The sequence below is a fragment of the Danio rerio genome, chromosome 20 (genome assembly GCF_049306965.1).
Source record: "Danio rerio strain Tuebingen ecotype United States chromosome 20, GRCz12tu, whole genome shotgun sequence".
In the NCBI taxonomy this organism is placed as follows: Eukaryota; Metazoa; Chordata; class Actinopteri; order Cypriniformes; family Danionidae; genus Danio; species Danio rerio.
This window is the reverse complement of record NC_133195.1, coordinates 17,226,138-17,237,500: the sequence shown is the minus strand read 5'-3', so window position 1 is coordinate 17,237,500 and position 11,363 is coordinate 17,226,138. Positions and strand designations below refer to the sequence as shown.

The following is an 11,363-nucleotide window of genomic DNA, read 5'->3' as shown; positions in this document are numbered from 1 at the left end:
CTAACATTTATTACTTTAAATAAAAGGCTTTTTTTTAATGATGGCAGTTTAAAGACGCCTCTGATGTGGAGAATAAAGTGACATGAATTGCTCAGGTGTGAGTTTTTCACAGACTTTAACAAGATTCAAAAATATTGATGGTTCTTTGGGTCTCATCTATCAAATCTTTATATTCTCTGTTGGGTTCAAGTCAGGTGATTGCCTGGGCCATTCTACAGCATAATTTTCTTTCTCTGAAAGCATTTTGGATCATTGTCTTGCTGAAATGTCCACCCTGGTTTCATCTCCATCCTCCTGCTAATGTAGTATTAGACTGAAACAGTTAATATTAATTTACACAGAGGACGGGCAAAGGGTTGCTGAATACTACTGAGAGATTTCAGCTGCTGTCTGGGCTTTCACTGCCATTCTATGCCTCCCTTTCTTCATGCGTTCAATACTTGTTCTCTGCGTAACTACATTTTCGGTGTGAACGTACGGTTATGGTACATCGCACGCACACGCCCCCATCGGTCTTCACCCCCCCTTTAGGCACCCACTCTTCTGCAACCTCCCTCAAATCCTCACTGTCTTCCCCGGAAATGACTTTTCCCAACTTGGTATGTCTGCCTTCAAGCAAGGCCTTTTTTTGTGCTGCAAAGGTGTTCTTTAAGCCTCATGTGATTTCAGATGAACCACACAAGGCGAATGGAATGTTTTAATCATGTTTTTGGCTCCTTTTCTAGACTTTGAACATTTCAGCACCATGGCTGACTATAGAGGTTTCAGAGAGCTCTCGGATTTCATCTAAAGTCTTAATTTCTGTTCTGTAGCATGAGTGTTGAGTAATTAGTAATGGACTTTTTATTTTGGGTGAACTAACCCTTTAATTAAATAAACACAATAAAATGGCTGTATCTTGGGCAGTAGAAGTACAGACGTTCCTCTTCTTGATAGTCGAGGAGAGCATTGATGGAACGATGCAGAAGGAAATGTGCTTCAGGTTTTTGTGCATTAATTTCTGTCGTAATATAATTCAACAGAGGAGACAAAGCTACAAGAGGTCTATAACCCCACTCGCTTTTAAATTGCAGTAGAAAAGCAAGCTGAACAGCTTTGTGCTAGGCAGAGTCGTACAAATGCACTGTTAATGATGACTGTAACCAATTTGATTACTCTGAATGAGTTTGTCTACATGACTTGACTTCAGCTTTGTGTGTGCCCTGCCCTGGTGTATTTGGTGCAGGGCTGGATGACTCCTGTGCTCTTTGGAAAGCAGAGAGGAAAATACTGCTCTCTTGTACAACACGAGGTCTGAACTGTATTAAAGAGCTGCCAGTCACTCGCCTTATAAATCTGCTCAAAGGGGGGAAAACAGCGAGTGAAAGGAAAATGGAGGAATTTGAAGCAGGGAGCTGAAGGATCTCATGTGTTCTTGGACTTGGCCATAATGCTCAAGTTTGTTTTGACCTGCTGGATGTTCTTTCATGCGTGTCCCTCTGGTGCCCCCCTGAACCCCTTATCTTCCTGTCTGTCCAGCTGTCTTGTTTATGGATTAAACTGTGAAAATTAGGAGTGGATGCTATGATTGAAATGTAGTGCTTAAATTTAAATATTGAGAATTCATCACAGTCAACTGTGTCTGTTTGTTTGCGCACTTTCACACTTTTGGTTTTGTTTGCATTTTGTGTTTTGTACTTTATATTAAAAGTTTTGGTTTGTGCTTGCTTTTTTTTAAACTTGTTTCTTTGCATTTTTAAGTTGTTTAGTGTTTCTGTGTTGTTTGCATGTTTTTTCTTTTTTGTTTTGTCACACTTTTTTGCATTTTGTTTGCATTTTGTGATTTAGGCTTGCTCTGTTTTGTATACATTTATGTTTTAACTAAATTCACCACCTTAAAAGTGACATCAATTTTCACTTTGTAGATTCTTTTTGTTTAATTTACTTGTTGTTTACTTTCTGCTGTGTCCTGGCAGTTCAGACAAATAGAAAACAAAACATGTAGCTTTTTTTTTTTTACAAACTGTTTGAGTTCATTTATGTGCCATAATCAATGTTGGGATAAGTTACTTTAGAAAGTAATGTTTTACAATTTTGAGTTACTTCCAAAAAAGTAATTAGTTGAGTTTTATGGTAAGTAATGTGTTATGTTACTTTTGAGTTATTTTTTCTGACCTGGCTGAGGCTTGAAATCTTTCAGGACTTTCATGGTATTTATTATTATTTAAAGGTGAATTAACTAAACTAAAAAGTAACTTGTGTTACATAAAAAAAAAAAAAAAAAACGGAACTCATCACTTAATTTTAAAAATGTAATGCATTACTTTACTCGTTACTTTGAAAAGTAATATTATTACATAACTCGCGTTACTTGTGAAGACTGATTTAAGGCAGATTTATACTTCTGTGTCAAACGCACGCGTATGCTACGGTGTTGATGCATAGCCCTACACCGTGGCCTTCAGCGTCGCTAATGTGTACCTCTCAAAAAATGTAACTACACGTCGCAACGACGCGTAGCGCAAGCTCTGTGATTGGTCGGCCTGGTATCGTTGACAATTCTGGGCGGAACCGAAAGCCGCGCGAGCGGTGCGAGCCCAATGGAGCGATTGTTTACAAGTGCGGAGTCCCGTGAAGGAGCTCCGGATAGAAAGTTTTGTTTTGTGTTTACCTCATAGTTAAAGTTGTTTCACGTCCGCCGGTTCCTGTCTCAAAATGAGCGAGATTGAGCCACTTGTACATTCAGGAAGCATTCAGAAAGAACAAAACAGCAGCGAAGAAACTCGACACAGAAACACATTTACACTTCACTGCCAACTAGCGTTTTGGAAGTGGTATTGCAGACCAACAGAGCGCACAAAAGTATAAATGCACAGCTAAGTGCTTTGCATGCGTCGTGGGTTACACCGGTCACTTGACCAATCACAGAGCTTGCGCTATGCGTCGTTTAGTTACATATTTTGAGAGGTGCACGTCAGCGACGCCGACAGCCACGGCATAGGGCTATGCGTCAGCGCCGTAGCATACGCGTGCACTTGACGCAGAAGTATAAATCAGCCTTTAGAAGAGGCAACAGCTAAATGCATTAGTTTTAAATATGAAGGGAATGTCCAGGCAAAAAACTTGCTTGTGTTTTCGTCGAACTGCTTTACAACCTCAGGAAGCTGGGTTCACATCAAAATTACATGTAAATGATGTAGCTGTGTCTACAATTTGCCTGAAAGAGGAAAATAATTGCATAAAATATATTAGTGTTTGTTTTGTTTGATTACAAGTAAACAAATTGCAGTCAGTTTCAATTCACTTGTGTTCATATTCAGATCCTCATCCTACATCCTTCAGAGCTATGTTTGTCAGTGTACTGCCGTGGTGTTCACTTTGACCAGCTGAACATTTTTTTATGGATAGATGTTTGTTGAATATATTTTTCATTGATAATGGCAGGCTGCAATGTTAAGGACTACTAAATTATTTGTGACGGTGAAATGCACAGGAGGGGGCCTGGTGCAATCTCACATTTTATCATTTTGTAATGCCTTGAAATACTCAGTGTCAGTCATACAGACAAAAGTCAGCAGAAGCTCAAGATTTGGTTCTACAATATTTGCTGCAAAGGTTTACATAATCATGAATAGATTAGGGTTAACAGAGCTGTGATCCTGCAATATCAGAGAGGCTTAGGGAGACAACAGCTCATTATCATTTAAAGAAATATGAAGTGAAATGGCTCACTCTGGAGCCACTATGATGTGTTTTTGATAGGGTAAAACACCTGCTAGAATTATTTTGCTATAAAAATACAGCCCATTCAAATAAACACTGAATTCTCTCTTTGGTCCTCTCACTTTCATAATAATCAGAGACAGTGATTTGTGGTGTGTTATAAAAGCCTGCATGAGCTCTAAGCACATCCAGACGGCTTCATCACAGATTGTGAGAAAGTGGCTGGGAGGCTTTTGACAGGAAGATGAGGTAAATGATTGGGTGAGTGTCCAAATGGTTTGTGTTTTGAAATAACAGGATTTCCCTACTGAAAACTCTGGGTCAGACTGAAGCGTCCAGCTGGATCCGTGTGTGTGATCTGTGGATTGTGTGTACTTTAAGGATGAAAATGTCCTCCGACTAAGCTACTTCGGACGGCTTCCTTTTGGTGACCCCTTCAGTTAAAAAAATGAGTCTGTAAATCATCTTGTTTTTACTTCAAATGTTGGTTAAAGGTGGTTTTATTCATAATAAGCATCTGTTGAAAACATCACATTCCTGTGGTGGACATTTAGATAAGTAGTTGTTTGTGTGTTGACGTTCCTCTGCTAAACTATGGCAATATGTCTGATTTCCAGTGGAGTAGATGCTGACAGGTGCTCAGTTTTCCCACTGCCCACCAAACCACAACACACACACACACACACATACACACACACAGATGTGAAGCCAGCACCCCCTGCAGAGATAGTATCTGGAACTTCTATTAACCCGCACATACAACATTTACATGATGTCAGCTGATACTGTATTTTTAATGTATTGATCAAACAACTAAATGTGCATGAAATATTTAATCTATTCATAATAATTAATACAATAATGCCCTTTCATTTAAATCTTATCCTAAAATACAGTTCTAGTCCAATTGTCAGTTGTAAATATTTTGAATCATAATGAAAATCTAGTCCACTAAATGCAATTTAGACGTCGAGTCATATAAAAAAAATAGAATGGGATAGTTTATTTTTATAGCAAATAACATGGTGAACTAATTTAGTTTTTCTAAATATTTGAAATTGCCTCTTTTTAAATTTTTGGTAGATTCTTAGTCATTATAAACATTATTACATACAATTGAAGTCACAATGATCTGCCCCCCTGAATTTTTAGCCCCCCTGTTTATTTTTTTCCCAATTTCTGTTTAACACAGAGATTTTTTTCAACACATTTCTAAACATAATAGTGTCAATAACTCATTTCTATCAACTGATATATTTTATCTTTGCCATGATGACAGTACATAATATTTGACTAGATATTTTACAAGGCACTTCTATACAGCTTAAAGTGACATTAAAAGGGTTAATTAGGTTAACTAGGCAGGTTATGGTAATTAGGCAAGTTATTGTATGGCGATGGTTTGTTCTGTACACTATCAAAAAAAATAATTTTGACTTTAAAAAAGGTTGTTAAAAAATTAAAAACTGCTTTTAATTCTAGCCTAAATAAAACAAGTAAGACTTTCTCTAGAAGAAAAAATACTATCAAACATACTGTGAAAATTTTCTTGCTCTGTTAAGCATCATTTGGGAAATATTTAAAAAAGAAAAAAACAAACAAACTTAGGGGTAATAATTCTGACTTGAAATGTATATTATATCTTATATTATAAGTGAGTAGATTCGTTGTTGGTGGAGCGACTATATTTATTGTAATATATGTAGTTTAAAAACGTGCCTCTTTTTCAGAAAAAAAAAGATCACACTGAAGTCTGATCTGAAGTTTTCAAGATTTACAGAAGCTGGAAATGTATTTTTAGGTCTGTGCCCAAAAGGGTGTCTAACGGGCCATAAATAAATTATAACTACTAGCACAAAAATCCCTAATAGTTCACCCAAAAGTGAAAATATACTTGCCAATCACTCACCCTGAGGAGGATTAAAGTTTTTTTCTTGAGTTTCTTCTGATAAACCAAAAAGAAGATATTATGAATAAACACTGGAAACTGATAGCCATTAACTGATGAAAAAAAATATGGAAGTTAATGACTACTGATTTCCAATATTATTCAATATATATTTCGTATGTGTGTTTGTGTGTTCACTAGAACAGTGTTCTCCAACCCCTGGGGCCTGCGGAGCAGTAAAGGTCTGTGAATCAATTAGTACTGGGCCGTACAAGAAATCATTAATTATTTCCGTTTTATTTATTATCTGAGTCTGAATAATCTTTTATTTTAAAAAGTCTTTTATTTTGAAAAATGAACGTATTCTCTCGGTTACATCTCGGTCACTTGAGTGCCAAATTTTAATCCACATGCAGCAAAATGAGTTAGAAATATTTAAGGGGGAAAAGCTCAGTGTAGGACCCCTGAACTGCCAAGGAATGGATCTGCAAAGAATTTGTCAACAAATAAAGTGAATCCACCGTGCGTGTGCAAAAAGATCAACTGCTGGAAATCACAAATTAGGGCCCTCAGGGGCTGTTCACATATCGCGACTTTTCGGCGCACAAGTTTGTAATTTCTAATAGAGGCACGTGGCTTGTATATGCATATTAGGATATTGGGAGCAACAGGCCAAAGGGAGCAAGGCGCTCGTGCCTTCCAGGTGCCCGCAGTTGAAAACATTTTCTGAATGCCTTAAACGCACCGCAAGTCATGTGACAAGAACTAACCAATTAGCTTCATATTTTGTATGGAATATACACATTCCGGTATGGCAACTATCTCAAACACGTTTTTTTGCAGCGTTTTTTAAATTTATTTCTCCATACAATAAACTTGTATCAGAGTTGCAGCAACGTTTTTTCAGCTTGTCATCTTCTGTGAAAACCATTGATGGTCACCTAGCAATCTACATACAGGGCTGTGCTGCAGAAAAATTATCAAAGGTTTGAGGACCATTGCTCTAGAAGAAGAAAAAAAGTCAGCTTTGAAACAAGTGTGAGTAAATGATGACATAGTTCACCCAAAAAATGAAAATGATCTTATTAATATATAAAATATTAAATAAAAACATAACTGTGAATAAAATAAAGGACTGTATCTCATTAAAATAAAAATGTAATTGTTTTTTATCTTCTCATAAACAAAATAGATATTTAATGTTATAATAAGCTCTGTTTTTTATTATTTTAGCTTTGTTCCAAAAAACAAAAACATTTTTTAATGTTTAATTTAGTTGACGGCAATATTTCGTGACTCAGATCCCATTAGTCATTTGCAAAATTAAAAATGCTTGTGAATATTGATTTAATCCCTTCTGTTCTTACTTTGATGACTTTCAGAGCTTTGAATTCTGAGAAATGTGAATCTGCTTGACTTTTCAGAAGCTAGCGGAGCGTAGCGTGCCAACGCTCATATTTACCACTTTCACGGCCGATGATTTTAGTGGCTGTCAGTCTCTGTCCAACAAAAGCTTTTATGAGATAAAAAAGACTTTACGGCTGAATTGTGTCTGCTCTTGTTGTCTAAGGCTGCATTTACAGGAGTCCGTTCTCCATTTACAGTGGCGTTTTATAATGAAAACGCTCCTCGACAGTTGTTTTACAGCATTTCAGAAAAACTATTTTCGTCCACACTATATAGCCTAACATGCATGATGTGTGACCACACTCACTGGGCATGAACATATTTTGCCTGCATCTGTGCTTGTTGTCTACTGGTTGTGTATTGGAGATATGTGAGAAGCTTGATGAGTCAGGGAATGATGCACTGTAGTCCGGCAGACCAATCAGAGACCGCTTATGCATAGCCATGCCTCCATTTTCAAACATTTTGTGTTTTTCAGTCTGTCTATACTGAAATGGAACCAAACTAAAATTAGGTCCTCAGTAGGGCTGAATGGATCACTTTTATTCGATTTTGATTGTGGAATCACATTAAAAAATATATATATATATTGATTATTTTCTGCCGAAATACATAATGGTAAGCAACTTTTTATCAGGGAGAGGAATTGAGAAAATATTCTGGTAATATAAACAGTGTGTATCTTACATGAAAAAAGCACCAGTTGTTGTCCAGTCCAGTTCTGTTGCTAAATAATTATTATTGCCTTCTCCAAAGACATCTGCGTGTATTTTACAAACCATAAATGGTATGTTTTGCTTGTAGTTATGTGTATTTGAATGTCTGAAACCTAAAATAAATGTTAAATGTTTGCAAGCACATATAAATTGTGATTTCTGTGCCCTACCGCACCCCATCAGATTTGAATTTTAGCAGTTGATAAACGTTCTAATCACACCGGTGTGATTGTGCGCCTGAGGGTAGAGATATGTGCTGGACTGAATTTTTTGTCCCACTCGCCAGGTTTTCTACTCGACCTGACCATTCCCGCTAAATTTATTTCTGGTTACCAAAACATGTTAAATTGGATACTATTAAAAGAGAGAGATAACTGATAAAAGTATAAGTTGTGCAGGGATTGTAGGCTAAATGTCAGTTTTGTTTGTGATGAGACATGAGTGCCGCATTTGTGGCTTGTGAGGCACCAACTCTTTCAAAATGAGATTTACAAACATATCCACTGAATATATTTGCTAGCTAGCGACTGTGCTTCATATATGATATCAGCCTTATTTCTTTACACATAGCAGGTACATATTGGGCTAAGGAAGAATGTAAAATGAATAGTGATTAAATAGGCCTCCCAAAAACACCCAGTTGGATGCTACAAAGTCCAGACAGCCTATAACAAGTGACACACAGCACAACGTCGGATGCACACGCGTTTTATCCGGAAACTTATTTGAAATATTCGGAATGCAGACCTCTACTTCAGGGACCAGCCAAGGGTGATCACACCGGTGTGACCGTATGTGTGGAAGGGTTAAAATGCATTTAGAAATTTCAAAAATACTTTTATTCTAGCCAAAATTAAAAACAAATAAGACTTTCTCCAAAAGAAAAAATATTATGGGGGAATACTGTGGAAAAAAAAAATTCTGGCTCTGTTAAATGTCATTTTGACTAATTTTGACTTCAACTTTATTTGTTGAACGCTTCTAGTGGATAGTCCTTTGAAAAAATTATTTTAATTTAATTTAGTTAGTTAATTAGTTAATTTAATTCAAATAATTAAACTTCACTTCTTTGGACCCACCATTTTCAAAACACTCCATTTTCCTATGGTTGAAGAATCAGTAGTAGTGTGGATGCCAGACGCAACAAGACCAAACTTCTGTGCTTTAAAACAAAAACGGTCTAGTGTAAAAACACCCAAGTGTGAATATTTACTCTTGTCTGCCTCATGTGTGAAAGTGTGTTAGATGCACACTGGGACACGAGTCAGAATCTCTTGAGAACGTGAGCAAGACTTCTACCTCCAGTGTCTCTCTTTCTCCCCTCTTCTTGTCCGTGTTTTCCCAATAGAGTTAAACGCTTGGCTGCGAGTGATTTGAAGATGGTTTGAAGGATAGTCCCGCTGGGGAAACCGGGAACAGGGAGGCATAACTTTTATAAAATACACTTTTGTGGAGCTGTAACCTAAGCACTTTATATGGAAGGAATGTCTTGCTCTTTTGTCTCCATCTCTTTCTCTCTCTCTCTCTTGCTCTGGATCCTTCTCTTTCTGTTGTCTCCGTCTCTCTCGCCTCCGTTTCGTGACTGGACGGCAGAAATGTGTTTTTCATTGTCTGTATGTGCTGCAGTCCTCCCATTTTCACATGTCTGCATACTTTTGACATGAAATCTGTTTCTTTCACTCCCAAACACCACGCGCACACACACATATACTCTCGCGCTCCTCGTATTGCAGACAAATCAGTTGTTTAATTGAAAATCCAGCTGTGACGGCATATATATAGGATGTGTATAAAAAGTGTTTGACTCAAACTTTTGGACGCTGTTTTATTCAGGGTTGGAGCAGTACTTCAGAGATCGTTTACATGAAAATTGATTTCATTTTGATCGTAGCTCCATTGGGATCAAGCATGTCTGCCAATGCAGTACATAGGACATCACAGAGGAGTGTGTTTCTGTCTGTGTTTTTGTTTGTTTATGAAGAAATTGTAGCATAAAGTCTGCTACGTTTAAAGTATTTTTCTTTCTCTTTAGTTAGTCAGTCAGTGGTTTTACAAAATGTTGATGACTAAAGCATTACATTAAAAAGTCAACATGTAATCTAGTGCACTTTGAAATTTGTTAAATGTAATTAATTATTAATATTAATATTATTTTGCCCAATTGTTTTTTGCCCTCTTAATTTCGACTTTCTCTTTTTTTATGTTTAAATTAGATTTAAACAAGCAAATTGTCTCATTTTTTTAAATAATGAAATTTAATTCAACCTACACTACCTGACAAAAGTCTTGTCAATTCCAGTTGTAAGAGCAACGAATAACAACTTGACTATTAGATGATTATTTGGAAAAGTGGAAGATCTTTTAAACTGCATCCCAATCATCACAGATACTGCAAAAGACCTTTTAAAACCCGCATGGACCCAATATTCTCATAGAAATCAGTCAAGTTTGGTGAAGGTAAAAAGCCAAAGTTTGGCTTGTGAGAGGCAACATCAACAACCTGAGGTATCAAGACATTTGTGCTGCTCATTACATTGCAAACCACAGGAGAGAGCAAATTATGCAGCAGGATAGCGCTGCTGCTCATACTTCAGCCTCCATGTCAAAGTTCCTGAGAGCAAAGAAGGTCAAGGTGCTCCTGGACTGGCCAGCTCAGTCACCAGACATGAACAAAATCGAGCATGTTTGGGGTAAGATGGAGGAAGAGGCATTAAAGATGAACGCAAAGAATATAGATGATCTCTGGGATTCCTGCAAGAACGCTTTCTTTTCCATTCCAGTTGACTTTATTTGTAGGTTATTTGAGTCATTGCAGAGATGTATAGATGCAGTCCTCCAAGCTCATGGGAGTCATACACAATATTAATTCTTTTTCCACTGCAACAAGACTTTGTTATTCTATGCTGTACATTATTTCTGCTAAGTGACAAGACTTTTGTCCAAGCACAGTCAGACCACTTTTAGAATTACATTCTACTGTGCAATACTAATAGACCTCTTATTTGTGAAGATAAACAATATGATCAATATTGATCAGTTGTTGTGAAGATGCTTGTGTTTCTTTGTTTCAATTAAAACTACAACAGTTTTTTTTTCTCTTAAGTAAAACATAGTTACTGTTGTAACAAGTGTGTGGGTCCTTATAAACAGAGACAGTACATTCCTAAAACACATCACATGGGCTTCAGTATGTATAGTAAAAAACACCATTTATTCAGAGGAAGATCCAAAACATACTTCATACTTAAATAATGTTATTTTTTTGTGTGGTTTAATATTCACAAACACTAGTCCATATCATAATTCTGAGAAATTACAGTAAAGTTTATTCTATTTTTATGACTGAAATATATGATTTTTCCATGGAAATCACGTTTCCTGAATAAACAAAATTGTCCCCTTTTCTTAATTATCAATCATGGTCATATTGTGACCAATTCGTTGGTGCACAGTATTTAAAATGGTATAAATAATGAATTTTAATTGTATTCCAATTTGCTATTTTTGCACTGAAGCCACTGTCTCTTTAAGGGCAATTTTTATATAATTTGACAATAAAATCTTTGGCACATTTGGTTTTGCTTCGTTATGGTATTTGATGTCCACCTTTCACAGTCCAGTCAACTCCAAATATATATTTGAAATCATGA

General features: G+C 36.6%; 1 protein-coding gene across 6 annotated transcripts in view; it reads left to right on the top strand.

Annotated features, from left to right (window-relative positions):
- The window catches only part of ralgps2 (Ral GEF with PH domain and SH3 binding motif 2), a 225,722-nt gene that overhangs the window by 140,457 nt on the left and 73,902 nt on the right, over window positions 1-11,363 (top strand).